General features: G+C 37.5%; 1 protein-coding gene across 2 annotated transcripts in view; it reads left to right on the plus strand.

The window, feature by feature from the left end:
• The first annotated feature begins 7,559 nt into the window (after window positions 1–7,559).
• MBNL1 (muscleblind like splicing regulator 1) overlaps window positions 7,560–18,535 on the plus strand; it is a 207,370-nt gene continuing 196,394 nt past the window's right edge. Inside the window, exon 1 of one of the 2 annotated variants that reach the window (XM_047874846.1) lies at window positions 7,560–7,663. The gene's annotated coding sequence lies outside the window, so the exon portion shown is untranslated. The remainder of the gene's footprint in view (window positions 7,664–18,535) is intronic. The other variant, XM_047874831.1, reaches the window with a different exon arrangement.

Below are 18,535 nucleotides of genomic sequence, written 5' to 3' on the forward strand. Positions count from 1 at the left end.
CTTATTTCCCAGACACTGGTCATGTGCTAACACCAAGTTAGAACGTGAGAGAAATCAATGCCTCCTTTTACGTGAGCTGACACCAAAGATGTTCCTCAGAGAAAAATCATGAGGCTTATTACCAAAAGAAAGAGAGAATTAGTAAAGAGTAAGAAAAGTACAGATAACCCAAAAGCCCTGAATCAGCCCACACTAAAAGTATTTTATGCTTCTTCAGGGATCATTAATACCATGCTCTTCATCATCTTCTAATGCCTCCTGTCTGGCTTATTCTAATACGTACCTTCACCACCCACCTTTCCAACCCTCCCAACATATGCTTCCCAAATAGCATACTACATGCAGTTCCATGACTAGGATGTTCTTTCACTGACTTCTGTTTCTTTTTCTAATTCCCTCCCGCCCCCTCCACCCCACCCCGCAAACCCAGCCCTGCTCAATACCCATGAAATCCTACTTATCCTTCAAGTCTCAGTGCAATTGTTACTTCCCCTGAACTGAGTCCCCCAATCGACATCTTTTATAATGTTCCACCTTTGTGTTTCCTTGGAAACTGTATACCTTCCTGTATGTCACTTTCAAAGTAACACGTATAATTTGATTTAATGACAGGACTAACGTAGAGTAAGATCTACCTGAAATAGTGCATTTAACGAAAGGATTATTGAGGGGTGTTGAAATGATTAGGGGTCAGCCAGGTATGGTAAAGCACCATAGGTGAGCAATGGTGGAAAGCTGTTACCACCCATAGACCCGAAAGGCAAAGAAGAGCCATGTTACTGGAACTAGATCAAAGATATAGCTGCAAAAGAGAAGCAGCCAGGGACGCCTGGGTGGCTCAGTCAGTTGAGCATCTGACTTCAGCCCAGGTCATGATCCTGAGCTTTGTGGGTTTGAGCCCCACGTCAGGCTCTGTGCTGACAGCTCAGAGCTGGAGCCTGCTTCAGATTCCGTGTCTCCCTCTCTCTCTACCCCTCCCCGGCTTGCACTCTGTCTCTCTGTCTCCCCAAAATAAATAAACATTAAAAAAATTTAAAAAAGAAAAAGAGAGAAGCAGCCAGTGAGGAGCCATGGCTGTGGGGAGAGCAATGTGGCCACTTCCTAAATCATGCCCTGACAGGATGAAGGGGATACAAAATCATACTCCCAGTTCTCTTTTCCATCTCGTGCTGATGCATCCATTGGTTAGAGGTAACCATAAGGAAGAGGGCAGAGGAGGCTAGTATGTGGTATGTAGAGATGAGCTTCTAAGCAAAGAAGTGGGGCAAGAAAGGGCAACAACGACTAAGTAATCTGCAAAGTCCAATTATTCTTTTGGTATCCCCAGCCCCTAGTATAACTCCTTACATATATCAGATAATAAATTTTGAATGGATGAGTGAGTAATTAACTCTCCACAAATCTCCTATATTCCTGGTTCTTTAATTCACTTTTCTTAACAAACACAATGAATGTACCATAAATGTAAAACTAGATGTGATTTAATTTGTAAACCTTTTGTAGTGTTTACAAATAAATAAATAAGTTCACAAATTGAAAGGAACTTTTTTGTCCAACTGTGTGTTTTCAAATTAGATTTGGAATTATCAGCATCATACTTATCAGGAAACTTAACCTGCTTGGCCTTTTGCCTGTAATAGCCAATTAATGCTCACAACACCCCAGTGAAGTTGATATTCTCATTCCCTTTCACAGATAAGGGTGAAAAGTATTTGAGAATGATCAGACAGTGCTGGGACACCTGGGTGGCTCAGTTGGTTCAGCAGCTGGCTCTTGGTTTGGGCTCAGGTCATGATCTCACAGTTCATGGGTTCGAGCTCTGCATCTGGCTGCCAGAGCATAGCCTGCTTGAATTCTCTCTCTCTGCCCGTCCCCCCACCAAAAATTAATAAATAAACATAAAAAAAGAATGATCAGACAGTGCTTTCCTCTTCAATTCTCTAACTGCACAAAACAATTATATGCATGCTTAAATATTAAATCCATGTATTTAATAAATTAAAACTAAAATCAGTGAATGAGAGTACTCTTCTCACCACAGAGCTATGCAGATAGCAACTGAAAGGTTGCCACTTCAGTAGTTTTAAAGTGGCCATGAAATAGGTCTTGGGAAAAAATGGTGGCTAAAACCATGAATGTATTTATTTTAATTGAAATCTTTTTTCAAGGACAAATGCAAAGATGCTTGCTTACTTCTAAGTGGTAAGTGCATAATAGCAAAAAAAAAAAAAAGGAAACAGATTGAGAATCATAATTATAAATGTGAATGAAAAACATGAAAAATATGGAAGCTGTGTAATATTTTTCCAATCTACATGATTTTTGAAATTTCTTTGGAGGGTATTTTAAAAGGTCAAAATGAAAGACATGAAAATTACCATGTTATTGCCTTTCTTTATCAAGATATCCTTTCATAAAATAGTGCCCAGTTTTTGCTTAAAAGAAAATATTGTCTTGCATCAGAGATGTTATTCTTAAGTTGCTTTCATGCAAAATATGATGCAATGTTAATGCATGCTATAAACTAGTACATGTTTAAATATACACTGCAAATATATACGTATCACATGTAGAAAGAGCTAACAGTATGTTGATTAACTGCTAATGCTTACAATAACCTAGTTTATTCCTAATGCTGATGATAACCTAGAAGCACCACTAATGTCTAAATTGTGGTCTCGAAAAACCATGTCCCACTAAAAGGAAACAAAATCCTTTCAAGAAAAGGGCTAAGGTCAGGTCTGGAATAGGAAATATAACAAAAGGAGCCTGGGCCACCTAGTTGTGAGAGAATGCAAGGATTTTATCAAAGAACTTTGGGATCCTCTCAAAAAGCTACAGTAGCAATGACTGGAGCATTAAAAAAGAACAATGATTACAATACATTAAAACAGAAGGTAAATTTAACCCTACAAATCAATAAGAAGTTGACATTTACCCAATAAACAAATGTCTGGAATGAATGAACAGGCAATTTACAAAACAGGAAATATAAAAGGGGATACAAACATTAAAATATGTTCAATCGCCATAGTAATCGGGGAAAAACAAATTAAAACTATGAAGATACCATTATTTATTTTATTTTTTTTTGCCCATCAGATTGGCAAATCTTCAGAAGTTTGATTATATCGAGTAGTGGCAATAGAGCGGAAAAACAGGAAGTATTGGAAGTTCAAAATGGTAAAGCTTTTTTTGACTGGGCAATTTGGCATAACAATTAACATTTCAAATGTGTACACCCTCTGGCCCAACAATACTACTTTCCTATACTTACCTTAAAGAAAGACTTGCACAAACTTAAAAAAAAATTATTTATTTTTGAAAGACTGAGAAAGAGAAAGAGAGAGTGCAGAGGAGGGGCAGAGGATATGAGGCAGAATCTGCATGGACAGCAGATCATCTGATGCAGGGCTCGAACCCATGAGCCATGAGATCATAACTTGAGCCAGAGTCAAATGCTTAACCAACTGAGCCACCCAGGTGCCCCAAACTTACACATACTTTCAAAGAGTCATCTATAATGCTGTTGACTGGCTACACTGTTTTAATTGTGAAGAAGTTATACAAATTTTATCCATCGGGGAATTAGATATATGTGAATCAATTCAAAAGAAGAACTTGGCGATATCTTCAAGCTATACTGGTAAGTTAAAAAAAATCACAGTGAAAGTATACTGTGATGTTTTATATATATATATATATATATTTTAAATAATATATAAAATAAATATATATATAATAAATATAATAATATATAAAATAAATATATTTTAAATATATTTTAAATATTTCCTAAAACCCCATGAGGTACATGGGTGGATCAATTGGTTGAGCATCCAACTCTTGATTTCTGCTCAGGTCATGATCCCAGGGTTGTGGGATCAAGCCCAGCATCTGCCTCTGTGCTGAGCATGGGGCCTACTTAAGATTCTCTCTTCTCTCTCTCTCTCTCTCTCTTTCTCTTGTTCTCCCCTTTGCCCTTGCTTGCTTTCTCTCTCTCTCTAAAATTAAAAAAAAAAATTAAAACCATTGTTAAAAAACCCACAGAATTATTCATTCAATGTGTCATATATATGTAAGGAGAATCACAATAGGGAGAGATAGGATTAATTTTTGCTTTATCTGTATTTTTACACTATAAACACAACAAAGTAAGTATTTTTATTTTATAATTTTTGAAAGTTAGGTAAATAATTTTTCAATAATCCTCCAAAGTGGTTGTTTATGGCCCCATTTTACAGAGAAGGAAACAAGACTTAGAAATAATAGCTGGGGCACCTGGGTGGCTCAGTTGGTTAAGCATCTAACTCTTGGTTTTGGCTCACATTCATGATCTTGCAGTTTGTGGGTTCTAGCCCCGCATCAGGCTCTGTGCTGACAGCATGGAGCCTGCTTGGGATTCTCTGTCTCCCTCCCTCTCTGTTGTTCCCCAACTTGGGCTCTCTCTCTCTCGTTCTCTCTTGCTCTTCCTCTCTCAAAAATAAATAAATAATAACTTAATAAAAGAAATAATAGCTGACTTGTCCAAGACTAAACAATAGAAATAAAAATTAATTCAGGTTCATCTTAGACCTTCTATGCAGATGCTTTTCTCTAGATCATAAGCCCAAATGATCTTGTATTTTGTACTGGTCAAAACTTTCCTAGGGAGATACCTAGGTTGGAAACAGATATGGGAGCTATAAGTATTTGCCAATTGATGCCATGGAAGTATACTGGAGAGAGTGTCAATAAGAGGACCAGGCCCAGAACAGAATCCTGAGAAGCAGAAATATTTAATGGATGAACATAGTTAAGGCACCCTCTAGCAAAGTCAAAGGAGAAATTGTTACACAATCAGAAGGAGAGAGTGAGGAACTCGAGCACAGAGAGCACTTCTATAAGAAGGAAGTGGTCAACAGTGGCATATGCTGCAAGGAAGTCAAGTAAAGGGGCTATGAAGTATCATTTGGATTTGGTAACATCCAAATGACCAAGGTCATTTGATGACTTTGGCAAGAAAGTCTTGGTGAATAGGAGAAGCAGAAACCAGAATGCAGGGAGATGAAGCATGAGGAAGACAGAAGAATTTCAGAGTATGCCACGTCTTCAAAAATTTACACATAGAATCATGATATGGTCGAGCAATAAAGAACACTTGCATCCAGCAATTTCTATTTATGGGGTCTATACCCAAAAGAATAACCCCGAAGAACTGAGATATTTGTATATCCATGTTCATAGCAGGATTATTCACAAGAGCCAAAAGGTGTATACAAACACAGATGCCCACTGAAGGATGAATAAATAAATAAGAGGTGATGTATACATATAATGGAATATTATTCAGCCTTGAGAAGGAAGAAAATTCACACACATGCTACAACCTGGGTCCACCTAAGTGAGATAAGCCAGCCACAAGTACCAATGTCCTAGATTCCACTTATATGAGGTATCTAGAGAAGTCAAATTTGTAGAGACAGAAAGTAGAATGGTGGCTTCCAGGGACTGGTTGGGGGTTGGGGGAGAAGAGGAATGGGAAGTTATTGTTTAATAACAGTAGAGTTATTGTATAGAGTTTCAGTTTGGGAGGATGAAAAGATCTAGAGATGGATAGTGGTGATGCTCATACAATAATGTCATATACTTAATGCCTCTGGACGATACACATGAAAATGATAAAAATTGTCAGGGCTCCTGGGTGGCTCGGTCAGATGAGCATCCGATGCTTGATTTTGGTTCAGGCCATGATCCCAGGGTCATGAGATTGAGCCCTGTGTTGCTGAGCCCTGTTGGGCTCGAGCAGAGAACCTATTTGGGATTCTGTCTCTCCCTCTATCCCTCCCTTCCATTTGTGCTCTCTCTCTCTCTCTAAAATAAAATTTTTAAAAAGATAAAAATTGTCTATTTTATGTATATTCTACCATACGCATACACAAACACAATATACACGAGTATACGTGCGTGCGTGCATGCTCGCGTACACACACACACACACACCAGGACTTCAAGGAAGTCAATGACAACTTTTTCAAATGGGAAAGTGATAGGGAGGGGTAGTCAGAGGAGAGCTGTTTAAGATGGACCCTTGAAGCATAATTAGAGAAACAGAAATCCACATCCACCATCCAGGTAAAAGGAACACAAATACTGGGCAAGGACATTAAAATCATCTGCGGACATCAGCACTACGCTTCAATAGCGAGCCTGGGTCTTTGTTGGGCAGATGGGCCTCATGGTTTATAACAGAACTCAAGTACGATCATATTGAACAGTTTTCAAAACACATAGAATCTAAGCAATATTAATCACATCAGTAACTTTTTCTTCAAGGATTTTCTTATAAGTATCTCACTAAAGAATTCAAATCAAATTTTCTATTGATGACACTCTGGCGTTTTGCTGCTGCTGTGGTGGCAGCTTTGTTAATATTGTTTGTTGTTTTATTTTTACTTCCTGCAAATTCACATCAAGCAGGAGTTTAGGTGAAATGGAAAAACGTTTCCATTTTTAATCATCCCCTAATTGCTCTTTACTGCCCTTTCGAAACTATGGTTAATTAAAAAGCAGAGTGTGATACCCCGAGAGCATGATAGTTTCCAAAGTCCAGAAAGTGGTTCTTGCAGCGTGTGGAGGTTTGACAATTTACAGTTATTCTTGCAATCCGCCAGCCGCTTCCTCTTCCCTTCCCCAACAGCAAGGGAGGGTGGGAGGGGCTGCCACATACAAATTGCAGCTATTCATTTGCTTCCATTATTCAGTAACCTGCGAGAAGAATGTGTATGAGTATTTCGTTCTATTTGAAGTCGACGGTAGTATTGGCCTTGATCAACTGTTTTTGTGTCCTTTTTCTACCGTTGTCCCTACTACCCCGTAAATATTTTCAATCAGCGTTCCAACCTGTTAGAAACTTAACCAGTGATGTTCAGCATTGCAGGACCAGCACCTGCTTTTTATTCTTGTGGCCGAACTTTAGAGAGACCATAGCTTATGGATAAGCAACAGTTTCAGTTTTGCAATTCTTTATCTGTATGTAACAGGCAGCTATTCATGAGAAAGGAAGTTTAAGGCCTGTAGGTAAAAAACCACTACCCAGATTCCAGGAAAAAAGTCCGTTTACTGAAGTTTTTTTTTTTTTTTCTTTCTTTCTTTCTTTGTACAATATGTCTGCACTCAGATTAGCATTTAGGTCATACTCTGAAGAGTTTAAATTAATTAGCCTTATAAAAGCAAGTTAATTCCTCATGTATCAGCTTGACAGTTTTTGTCTGCATAGAGCAGAATTTTGTTTTTCTATGATTATCTTTTGGCCACAGAGGAGATGTTTCCTTATGTAAATGAGCATTACATAATCAAGTATAGATTTCAATAGCTTAACTTTTCAAAAACTTGCTCACACATATACATTTGTGTATATGTTAATTATATATGAATACACACACAAATTATAGTCTGTTACCATGATTCCAAATGTGACGTTTGTGAATAACTCCATTCTCCATAGAATGTTTAAAGCAAAATGACTCTGGTGTTTCACAACTTCCTCTTTTGGTAGACTGTCCTTTTGCAGAAAGAAAAAAAAATTGACTAAAAAGAGCTAAGCAGAGAGTCAGAGCCCTTTCAGATGGTGGTTAACTCAACTATTTAAGGAGCTTAACAAGCAACTGAAAATAACGCAGCGGTAAGAAGAAAGTGTTAACTTGCTATTTTTTATTTTTATTATTTGGATTGCTGTTTATGGAATAACAATTTAAATGTTGGCTGCATTATAAAATAGGTTAGCTTAATCTGACAATTCTTACGGAAATAGTCCATATTTTAAATGAAAAACTTTAGTAAATTTACAGCTTCAACCGCACATTCAACCTTTTAAAAAGATGGAAGATTTTGAAGTTCTTATTGATCTCCAAATTATTTTAACTGAAAAGTAAAAAAAAATTATTTATTTTCATAATTTTGTACACAATTTAGTGCCAAAAGAAATTTCATACTAATGTAAATTTTGAGAACTTTTTCTTCCCTTAGCTCTAGTAAATTCCTAACATTTGTAAGTTATCCTAGTTACATTTGTTAATTTTGCATAGTATTAGTTGGACATTTTCCAGGATAAAGATATTTTTGCATTTGTTTCTACCCACTGTGAAAATATAGAGAATTATTTAAAATGTGACATTTCAGTCTTTCATATCATCACATTATGATGATATTTAAATACTTAGGAAAAAAGCAATTCGTACTGTAGATAGTAGTATTTAAAAAAGTAAATGAGTAAATCAAATTTTAGAAATTTATGTTTGTCTTAAGATTAATTCCCAGTTATAATGCTTAAAAATGGAGTAAGAACTAAAAGTCAGACCCTTTGAATTCATAATTGCAGATCAAAATAAGCTGAAACTAATTTCATTAGGAAATTCTAAAGTAATCTAAATCCAACAGAATTTTTTTATTTGTGCCAAGCCAGAGTAATATATATGCATATTAACTATTTAATATAATTACATTTATCACGCAGCGATTTGTAAATCTTTTGTAAGCAAATAATATATTTGAATGCTTACTTAATTTGGTTTGCTTTCTTAATTAGAGTAATCAGGTGGCTTCTGAAAAAGAAAGTACACATTGTTCCATAAATTAATGGATTTAATTTTAATCAATTTGGGTGAACAATGCTGTCACACTGGTTCTATTACATTACCTAGAAAATAGGGTGTTTTTTTTTTTAATTATTTTCATGCAATGTGCTATGACAGGAGTCACTGTCTTTCGGTTATAGAGAGAAGAACAGATTGTTAGCGTTAGAAATTCAGGAAATGAACTGTTGACTCAAGTTTGACATTCTTAACCAGATCAAAAATTTACCATCAAGTTGATAGTTGTGAGAAATCCATTAAAATTGTGCACGTCCGTCTTTATGTATCACACGCTCGTTACACACAACTATTTCCATCAGAACTTGGTTGTGTCCTTTGCAACACCACGTCTAATGTCCCTCTCTTTAAAAATAAATGATGGAAGTATTCTTAAATGTCTGGAATTTTAAATATGAGATATTTTGATATCATAAGCTATTAAGTGTTGTGGGTTTGTTGTACGTAGTGTGGTATTACGCTGAATAGCTGATAACAACCAAGCAAAAACATAGTCAAGGAAATCATGGTCTAAATTGATCAACACTGTAATTCAGACTGGCAAATGAAGGCCAAAGAAGTAGAGAAAATTCTTTCTAGCTGGCGTGATGGATGTGTTGCTGTGGTGGTGGTTGTGTTTGTGGGGAACTCTTAGTCTCCGAATGAACCGTCTAGTCCTAGATTATGGAGAGTAGGTTTAGAATTTGTTCCATGACAAAATTATATATGCCAAAAAAAGAAAGAAAAAGAAAAATGAGTGCTACCTGGTTGAGTTTCCATGAGCTATATGGATTGTTAAAGGAGAAGGTCTTGTCATTATTGGGAGAACAGCAAGATGCATTGCATAGGCTTTTTATTTCACATGGTGTCATAAGAAAAAGCATTAAGAGTCCACCCCCCAAACCCACATTTTTAAAGTGAAGCTGATATAATATTGTAAGTAATTTATTACATAAATTTTTACTTTTCAACTACAGACATAAATTGTACTGTGTTTCGTTAAGATTACATTCATATGACACACTGAGACATAAATCTTCACTGAATCATAAAAGTTGAAGCTGGATGACTGCTGTACAGCGCTGCAAAAATTTGTATCTGTCTTAATAAGACGTGGTTGTCTATATGATGCGTGCATGTTCTTGCCGGGTGTCTGTCAGACTGCTGCCATCCAGGGTTGATCCAACGAATCTCACAGTTTTGTTGGGTGTCTGTCCCCTCCTTCAGAGTGGGAACTTTCTAAAGCCGCCCACCTGGGCAAGAGAATGACCTATTTCTAGAGGGCTCTATCCCACCTCACTAATATGTTACCTTTCAAATAATAATTTCGCTTTGAAACAATAAGGCTATTTGTTCTTAACATAGATGACCGGACTCCCAAAAGAACTTTTGAAACATTGATGTCCTTGTTTGGTTAGTTTTCCTTTTTTTTTTTTTTTTTGTTTTGTTTTGTTTTGTTTTTTGTTTTTTGTTTCTTGGTTTTTTGGCCATTGTCTCATTTGCAAAAGTAAAGATGAGAGCTTTTTGCTGGAAAGATTATAGTTTGAGGGCAGATTCAGAGGGATGGCGTGTTTTGGATTCAGAAACAAAAATCCTCTAAATCTGGATAATATGGCTTTTTCAGCCTTTTTAAAAGCAAACTGTGTCCACTTACATCCATTGATTTTCTGTTTATTTTTACTGGATGGGACTTCCAAATAAGTGCCACATGTAGCATATTCATATTTCTTCTATTAATGAAAAGATGTGTTATATGGGAAAATTATTGTGTTCACAAAAATATGTGCTTTGGAAGTACATATGATTGTAAGAGGGAATATGCATCTCATTTCCACACAAGAAAGAATCTCTGCAAATATAAAGAATACAGGCAAATTCTTTTATATTTCTGAGTATTTCCTTTAAAAAAGAAGCATTATATGCGGTCTAATGTATACATCTGCATTCTAGAAAATAAAAACACTGTTTAATGCTTAAATCTTTAGAGCGTAAATTATGTGTTGTTTGAGAATTACTATTACATTGCCAATGCTTCCCTAACATCACTGATATTTTTATTATGTTATATGAACTAGAATTAGGCATTTAGATTTGATGTCTTCTAAATACTTTCCAGCTTTGTCTTTTCATCATTCTACATGTGTGCAAAATGGGCTTCCATTCTCCAGTATTGCTATGGAAAACAATACATTTGTATTTTTAAATGCAAATTTAAAGAAAAATAGCATTAAAACCATTAATTCATAATGGAACCATGGACAGTGAAGCAGAAATGAAGTTAGATTACTGTTCTTACTCCATGAACTAGTATAAAATGTCCCAGCTCATTTTTATAGAAATTAATTGTACGTTCTCAGTTTTTTCCACATTTAGTGGTTATCACAGTCTAAAAATTCTTTTCACTTTGGAAACAAACAAATAGTAATATGATCTTGAAAAAAATCACCACAGTTCTGATTCTGGAAAAAAAATAAATTAGCAGCGTTTTTCTTTAAGCATACCTCAGTTCAATTTGTTTTCACTTTGCATAAGAAAAAAAATTGAAGCAGAATGCTTTATGCTCTTCCTGTGTTGGTGAACAGATCTGAATTAGAGGAGAGGCAGGAACATCGTCTAGGCAATTAGGCTGCCTTCTGAGTAAAAATCATATATCTAACGCCATTGGAGTTTTTAAATGCTCACTAGAAATGCTTATTATACTTCGTTTACTTAATTTTTGTATTGAGAAATAATTTCAAGCTCAAAAGAATGGTAAAAATAGAGTTGTATAGTGGACACCTATATACCTTTACCCAGGTTTGCCTAATCTTAATATTTCTCTAGTTGCTTCATAATTTGCTCTCATTCTTTCTCTCTCCATATCTTTCTGTCTCCATTTTTTCTTTCCTGAACCACTTGAGGGTAAGTTATAAAAAACATGACCCTTAACTTCAGCTTGTAATTACTAAATATAGAGGTAGTCTCTTATGTAATGGTCGCAATATCCATTTCATAAATTTACATTGATACCATACTTTTATCTATTATTGGCCCATATTACAATTTGCTATTTATCTAATAATGTCCTTTATAATTTTCCCCCTCCAGTAAAGCATCCAGTTTAGAGTCATGTGTTACATTTATATGCAATGTCTCTTTAGCCTCCCTTAATCTGGAACATTTCCACATCATTTCTTTGTCTTTTATAAAATTAAAACCTTAAAGTCTACCCACCAACTATTTTTTATTTTTTTAACATTTATTCATTTTTGAGAGACAGAGCATGAGCGGGGAAGGGGCAGAGACAGGGAGACACAGAATCTGAAACAGGCTCCAGGCTCTGAGCTGTCAGCACAGAGCCCAACACGGGGCTCGAACTCACAAACTGCGAGATCCTGACCTGAGCGGAAGTCGGACGCTCAACCGACTGAGCCACCCAGGCACCCCTCTTTTTTGCTTTTTAACCGTGTTGCTCATTTTGTATTTGTCTGACGTTTCCTCACGATTAGATTGTGGTTTTGCAGTGTTTGCTAGAATACTGCACAGGTGATGATACCTAGGGTCGCAGGATGCTCATCTATCCCCCAATGGTATTGTTAATTTTGGTTGCGATGTCAAAGTGTTGCCTAATTTCTCCACATTGTAATGACAACTCCTCATGAAAAATTTCCTCTTGGGTTAATATTAATTGATGTTCTCATCTGATGCAGTCTTGACTGTAATGCATTACAGTTATAAAATCATGATTTTCCAGCTCCAACACTCCCGGCACGTTTCAGTCAGCCTTTTGTATTCTAATGTAAGCAAAATCTCCCCCTCTCTCCTGTATTAAATTACTAATTTGTATATCTGTTCCTGATATTAACTCAGGAAATTTTATCTTTCCAATGGTTTATAATTCCTTACTGCCTTAATTGTTATGGTGCTCAAATTGTCCACATCTGACCAATGAAGACTCTTTATTCTGGCTTCTATGTCCCTGTGGCCAGCTTCCCTCGTATTAGTACGCACTTTCTTACTTTCTGGCATAAAAAGATGTTCTAGGTTAATCTGGTACCTAGCACATCCCAACCCTGGAATCATTCACTTCTCATTTCTTTTAATGGAAAATGGTCTAAAAGGCCAAATCTGGGTTAGGTATTCTCACTGCCACTGGAGTGCTTTTCTTTTTTGACCCTTCCAGCAAAAATATATTAATGCAAATACACACATACAGACACAAACATACAAGTATGCATACAAAAATGCATATGCATGCATTCATAAAAATTTATATCCATACACATATGTTTTGGACATCCTGCATTCACCTATTTCCAATTCCAATCCGTTCCCAGAAGGTTCTTTTTTGCCCTCACCTATGCCATGTTTGTGTGTCCCTTCTTCCACAGTGTGAGCCCTGGATCTGAACATCAACGTGTTTACTCATTTACTCAATTCTATAAAGCATCTAAGAGGCACCTGGGTGACTCAGTCGGTTAAGCTTCCCACTTTGGCTCAGGTCATGATATCTTGGCTCGTGAGTTCAAGCCCCACATCGGGCTCTGTGCTGACAGCTCAGAGACTGGAGCCTGCTTTGAATTCTGGGTCTCCCTCTCTCTCTGCCCCTTCCCCGCTCATGCTCTGTCTCTCTCTCTCTTTCAAAAATAAATAGAAAATTGTTAAATAATTTAAGAATTAATTTACCCAAATCACCACAATAAACCCACTAAAAAGAATTCAGGGTTTGTGTGCACCTTCTCCCTCCACACACTCATTCCCCACCAAACACTGTGTTTATTAGTTACTTGGATGAATTCCTTTCTTCCTTGCTTCCCTCTTCCCTCCATCCCTCACACGTTTTCTTTCTTTCCATTTCAGGTTATCATAGTATTCATCTGAAATACAATTAGATTGATTTGTTTCTGTTTGTTTCCAGTTTTAGAATTTTTTACCTTTGCATTCTTATTGGTTTAATTTTATTTTTTACTTGATTGACTTTTAATTGTTTTTCCTAGCCATGGAGATTAAGTGCTTCTTGCCCAAGCCATTTCTGTTAAACAAACCTGATAGTCCTATTTCAAATGTTATGATACAACTCAGAAATACCTGTGTGAGTTATTGGTTAAACTTTTAGCTTTATATTTCAATTCTGTTTAATCTGCATTTAGTCTGAAGCTAATTATCTGTCACGTATTCCAAAAAGTGGTAATTTTCATAAAGAAAGTAAGTACCAGTGGTCTTTGGTCAACCTTATGAATTTATTATTCCAGAATGGATTTTTAAAATTAAATGTGCATATAGCATCACACTTACAGAAAAATAGGCAAGGAAAGAAGCAACCATGAATTTGTATAGTCATAAGCACTGGAAAAATTCTCACCCTCTTCTATGAGTGATTCTAGAACATTCCTGTCCCTTGTACTCTCCCATATTCTCCTCATAATGATGGACACGTCCTGATATTTGTGGAAGGAAGAGAGAGTTGGTGAGTGCCAAGACTTATTTTCAATTTCCATTCTGTCACTTACTGCCTGTGAATCTTGGATGGTTACTTCTCTCTCCAGATATCTAACCCCATAACTTTAAATTAAAAAAAAAAGTTATACCTCCTTAAATTTTGCCAGCTTATGAACTCATACCTCAAAGTGATTATTAAACCTCAGATGTTAATAGGCATCTATATTGAAGTTAACACGTTCAAAATAAAGCCCCTCATTGCCCACCCTTCTCTCTGCTCCATGCCAGTCTTATTTGGTTAGTAAATGACATGATCTTACACCCAGTTATCCAGGTCAAAAATGTCACTAGTTTCTTTCTGTCCTTCACCTGCATCCTACTTATCAGCAAGCCTGTCAGTTCTGTTTCCAAAATATATCCCAACATTGACCAGGCTCACCCCTTCCACCATTTTGAGCACAGTGAAAGACACTATCATCTCTGTTCTGGACGTTTCTCTCTTTTTCTACTCTCTCTGTCAAGACAGAGAGCTTGCACAAGTGGTGGAGGGGCAGCGGGAGAGGGAGATAGAGAGAATCTCAAGCAGGCTCCGTGTCCAGGGTAGAGCCCAACGCGGGGCTCGATTGCACAAGTGTGAGATCTTTTTCTACTCTCGCATCCCTACCAGCATGACCTTTTAAAATAGAAGTCAAATCCTGTGACTCCCTGCTCAAAATTCTTCAATGGATTCCTATTTTAATTATGAAAAAAAAATCCAAATTCCTCACTATTGCTTATATGTATTATCCTCTACTTACATCTCCTCCCTCACATCCTTCCTCTTATCCCGTCATTCACGATGCTCTGGCTCCACTCCTTATTTTGTTTCTGGAGCTTCCTAAACTCATTCATGACTCAGGGACTTTGCACATGCTCTTCCCTCTCTTGGCATGTTCTTCCCACACATTACTGTGCACAACTCTTCCTTCTTTAGATGTTCAGATGATCCTCCTAAAGGATGTCTTCCATGACCAACTAAATATTTTATTATAGTGTCCCTAACCCAGTCACTGTGTCCTTTTACCCCCTTTTAATTTTCTTGATAGCACTTAATACCACACAAAACCTTTGTTTCTTTGTTTAATTATTTATTCCCGGTTCCTGCCACTGACAGGTAAGTTCCATGAGGGTAGGGTTTGGTCTGTTTTGTTCATATTATATCCTCGGTGTCTAGAAGAATCCCTGGAACATATTAGGTCTTCAAATGATGATTAAGCAAAAGGCCTCAACAGTTTTGAACCTTAGATACCAATAAAACAAGCATGATAAAAATAACCGCTATCTCCCAAGGTCATGTGGAGGAGGCCATGATTACGGTAGTGTTCTAAACTGCCATGCAATTGTCAGGTGGGATACTTCTGTTAGCACTGAGTGAAAGGAACTGAAACAAAAGAAGTCGTCCCTGGGGACAACAAATAGACCGAGAAGTTCTCTTTTTTGTGTGCACTGGCTCTCTTCCATGGAGCTAAAAAGAGACTGGTTCACAGTGGGTGCCACTAATCTCTTAGAATCCTGGGGGCAGTCACTCTGCATTGCCGCCCCACTGCCTTTGCACTGGTTCTGCCTCTGCCCTCACCCCCAGGGAACACATGTGCCCGCCCTTCCTTGCCAGCTAGGGTTCATCGCTTCCCTCAAGCCAGATGGAAGACCAATCTCCTTCCAGAATTCTTTCCTGATTCACCATCTGCCTGTTCTGGCCTCATGGCTATGCATATAGTTCACATATTGTTGTGTAATTATTTGCTGGTTCTATTTTTTGATCTTGGAGTGGATTTTAAAGGCTATTTTAGGAATATTGTTTGGAGTTGCTTTGTGTGTGTATCCAACATATCAAGTTTAAGGTTATAAACCTATGACTTGGTTCTTGAGATTATTAGGTCCTAAATAATGATGATGATGGTGGTGGTGGTGATGATGATGATAATGTTAATAATAGCTTGACTATTATAGTTTTTAGTACTCGTTTTTAGCACCATTGCGTATCATTTTTAGTACTAGGTTTTAGTACCATTTTTAAAATGCCATTGTATTTAATACCATTGTGCTTCACAGGATTAACTAACGAATTTAATACCCTCACCGACTTTGTGAAATAAGTACCCCTAGTACTATTTTACAGATTTAAGGGAGGAAAAAAGACAGGTTCAGAGAGAGTTTGATAATGGTCACAAAATTGGTCCCGGTGTGTCTGTCTCCACAATGGATCTTTACCATGTTCACATACTGCCCTGGTATTTATACTGAGCCACTTTTTTTTTTTTTCTCTTCTATGGTCCTCCCAGAGGAGGGATGTGGTGACCCTGCCTTTGTGGTTCTTCTCAAGAAGTGGGTTATGCGAAGAGACAATTTTAATTCTTGTGAGAGGCCTCTGTTTCCATTTTGAAGTGAATTTATTTGTGTATTCATCTATCAAGCATTATGCATGAAGCACTCATCTAGATGCTAGGAAAACAGTGATGACCAAGCCCAAATTTCTACCTGAAGGAGCTGAGGTTCAGTCCAGCGGGAGGCAAGACAATGACTAAGCCGGTAAACAAGTAAATGTTTACGAAGGAAATTTCGATGATGCTAGATAGCCGCATGAAGGCCATTCAACAAAGTAAAAGGATAGACAGGCAGAGAAGCAAAGTTCCTCTACCTAGCTGGCCTTCCAGGTGGCCTCTCCGAAAGGGACCTATTTAAGCTGAGACCTGAATGATGGGGACTTTGAGAGTGCCATGCAGAGGACCCTGGGAAGAGTGCTGGGCGAGCGCAGAGGAGGCAGGAATGAGTTTGGCATATCTGAGAAGCAGAAAGGAGGAGTCCAGGTCCCATGGGGGTAGTGAGAGATGATACTAAGAAGCTGGGGCTGAAAAAGGGCCAGGTTCCTTAGGTTGTAGGCCAAGGCAAGGAGTTGTACACTGCGAGCAAATATTTGCAGACATGCACGTGTGTGTACTTGGGAAATGAGTGAAACGGGTGACCCATTCGCTCTCTGTGTTTAACATAGGCCAAGAAAAACTGTCGCTTGAAGAGAAGCAGGGATTACTACATAGGGCAAAAGCTTTCTTAGGTGATAAGTTATTATATTTAGATAAATTTCAATGAGCTGAGTTTGTCTTCAGAGGTTAACTACATTTTCTTGCCTTCTCATTTTTATAATTGGTATGGGTTTGATGAAAGTGAAAGGGCTTAAATATTATTTAAATGTGGCAATTTCAGATTTTTCAGTAAAATTGTTATGGAATAACTGACCTTCGCCATGGCCATTGAAAACAGGTACCCTGATGTCTGGTAATGGGGTCACCAGGCACGTTAGTTTCCACATGGATAGAAGCAGAAAAGACTAGAGAGAAGGCTGTTTTCTAGTCTCTAAAGACAACAGATGTTCTCCTATTTATTCTTCTCAAATCCCAGCATCAGTGATGATAGGGACCCTTACAACATCAACCAATTCCTATTATAAGTAGTGGTTACTTACTCTGCATTTTCAGAATAATTATAAATTTCCTCTGATTTATTTTTATTATCCCAAGAGATCTAAATCATCCAATATTACCTTTTAAATCCCAGAATTAGATGGATACAACTTTTGCAGGGGGGGTTGGGTGGTTGAATATGATTTGGGAAAGGAATATAGAATATCTTACTAAAAAGGACTTCTCCTCCTCCTCTTCCTCCTCCTCCTCCCTCTCCCCCTCCCCCTCCTTTTCCTTCTCCTTCTTCGTATTAGTATTAGTATTAGTATTGTTTAAACAGACCTAATATTTATTAGGGACAAGAACAAATGGCCTCCCCACATACTTAAGAAGTTAATGACAACTAGTATGGCTGTTTGGGTTAAGAGATGACAATGAAAAAAATCTACCCATGGCATTGGACTGGGTGTGGCTAGAAGGATGACAATGGGTGGGGTAGAGAGGAACACAGTCATAATTTCCCCAAGGCAGGCAGACATGATATTGTAGGAGCCACAAGCTGACTTATGAGTGTTCCTGTCAATGCCCAAAGAGAAAACTATTTTGTTGGTGGTATTGGGAAGTATGGAGGAGCACAGGTGACTTGTGTGCTATTTAAGCCATGCAGTCCATTGAGTCATGTAAATATGTGGGTATGATGACTCACCGTATTGTTGGATTATTGCAAAGTGTGAGATGGTGTGTGGTTTCCAACTGCACGCGTGTGTAAATGCATGAATATCTGCAGTGTGTGAATATTTAGGGAACACCCCTGAAACATGAAGCCACTTCCTGACCTGCTGCCCATAGGTGAACAGATTAGTTAAGCAGCAAATATATTGAAGTATGAGAGTACCAGGCTTTTTACAATAATAATAGTACACATTTATTGACATGAACTAGATGCAGAAGGGGAGCGTAGAAGAGCATGTGGGTTTGGGGCATGATTCCAGAATTGGATGCTAAAGATGCCTTCTCCAGAACCAGGAGGCCTCTCCTCCTGCCTTATTTGGCTTTGTTCCTCTGGTTGGT

This window comes from Prionailurus viverrinus, chromosome C2, assembly GCF_022837055.1.
Source record: "Prionailurus viverrinus isolate Anna chromosome C2, UM_Priviv_1.0, whole genome shotgun sequence".
NCBI classification, from domain to species: domain Eukaryota; kingdom Metazoa; phylum Chordata; class Mammalia; order Carnivora; family Felidae; genus Prionailurus; species Prionailurus viverrinus.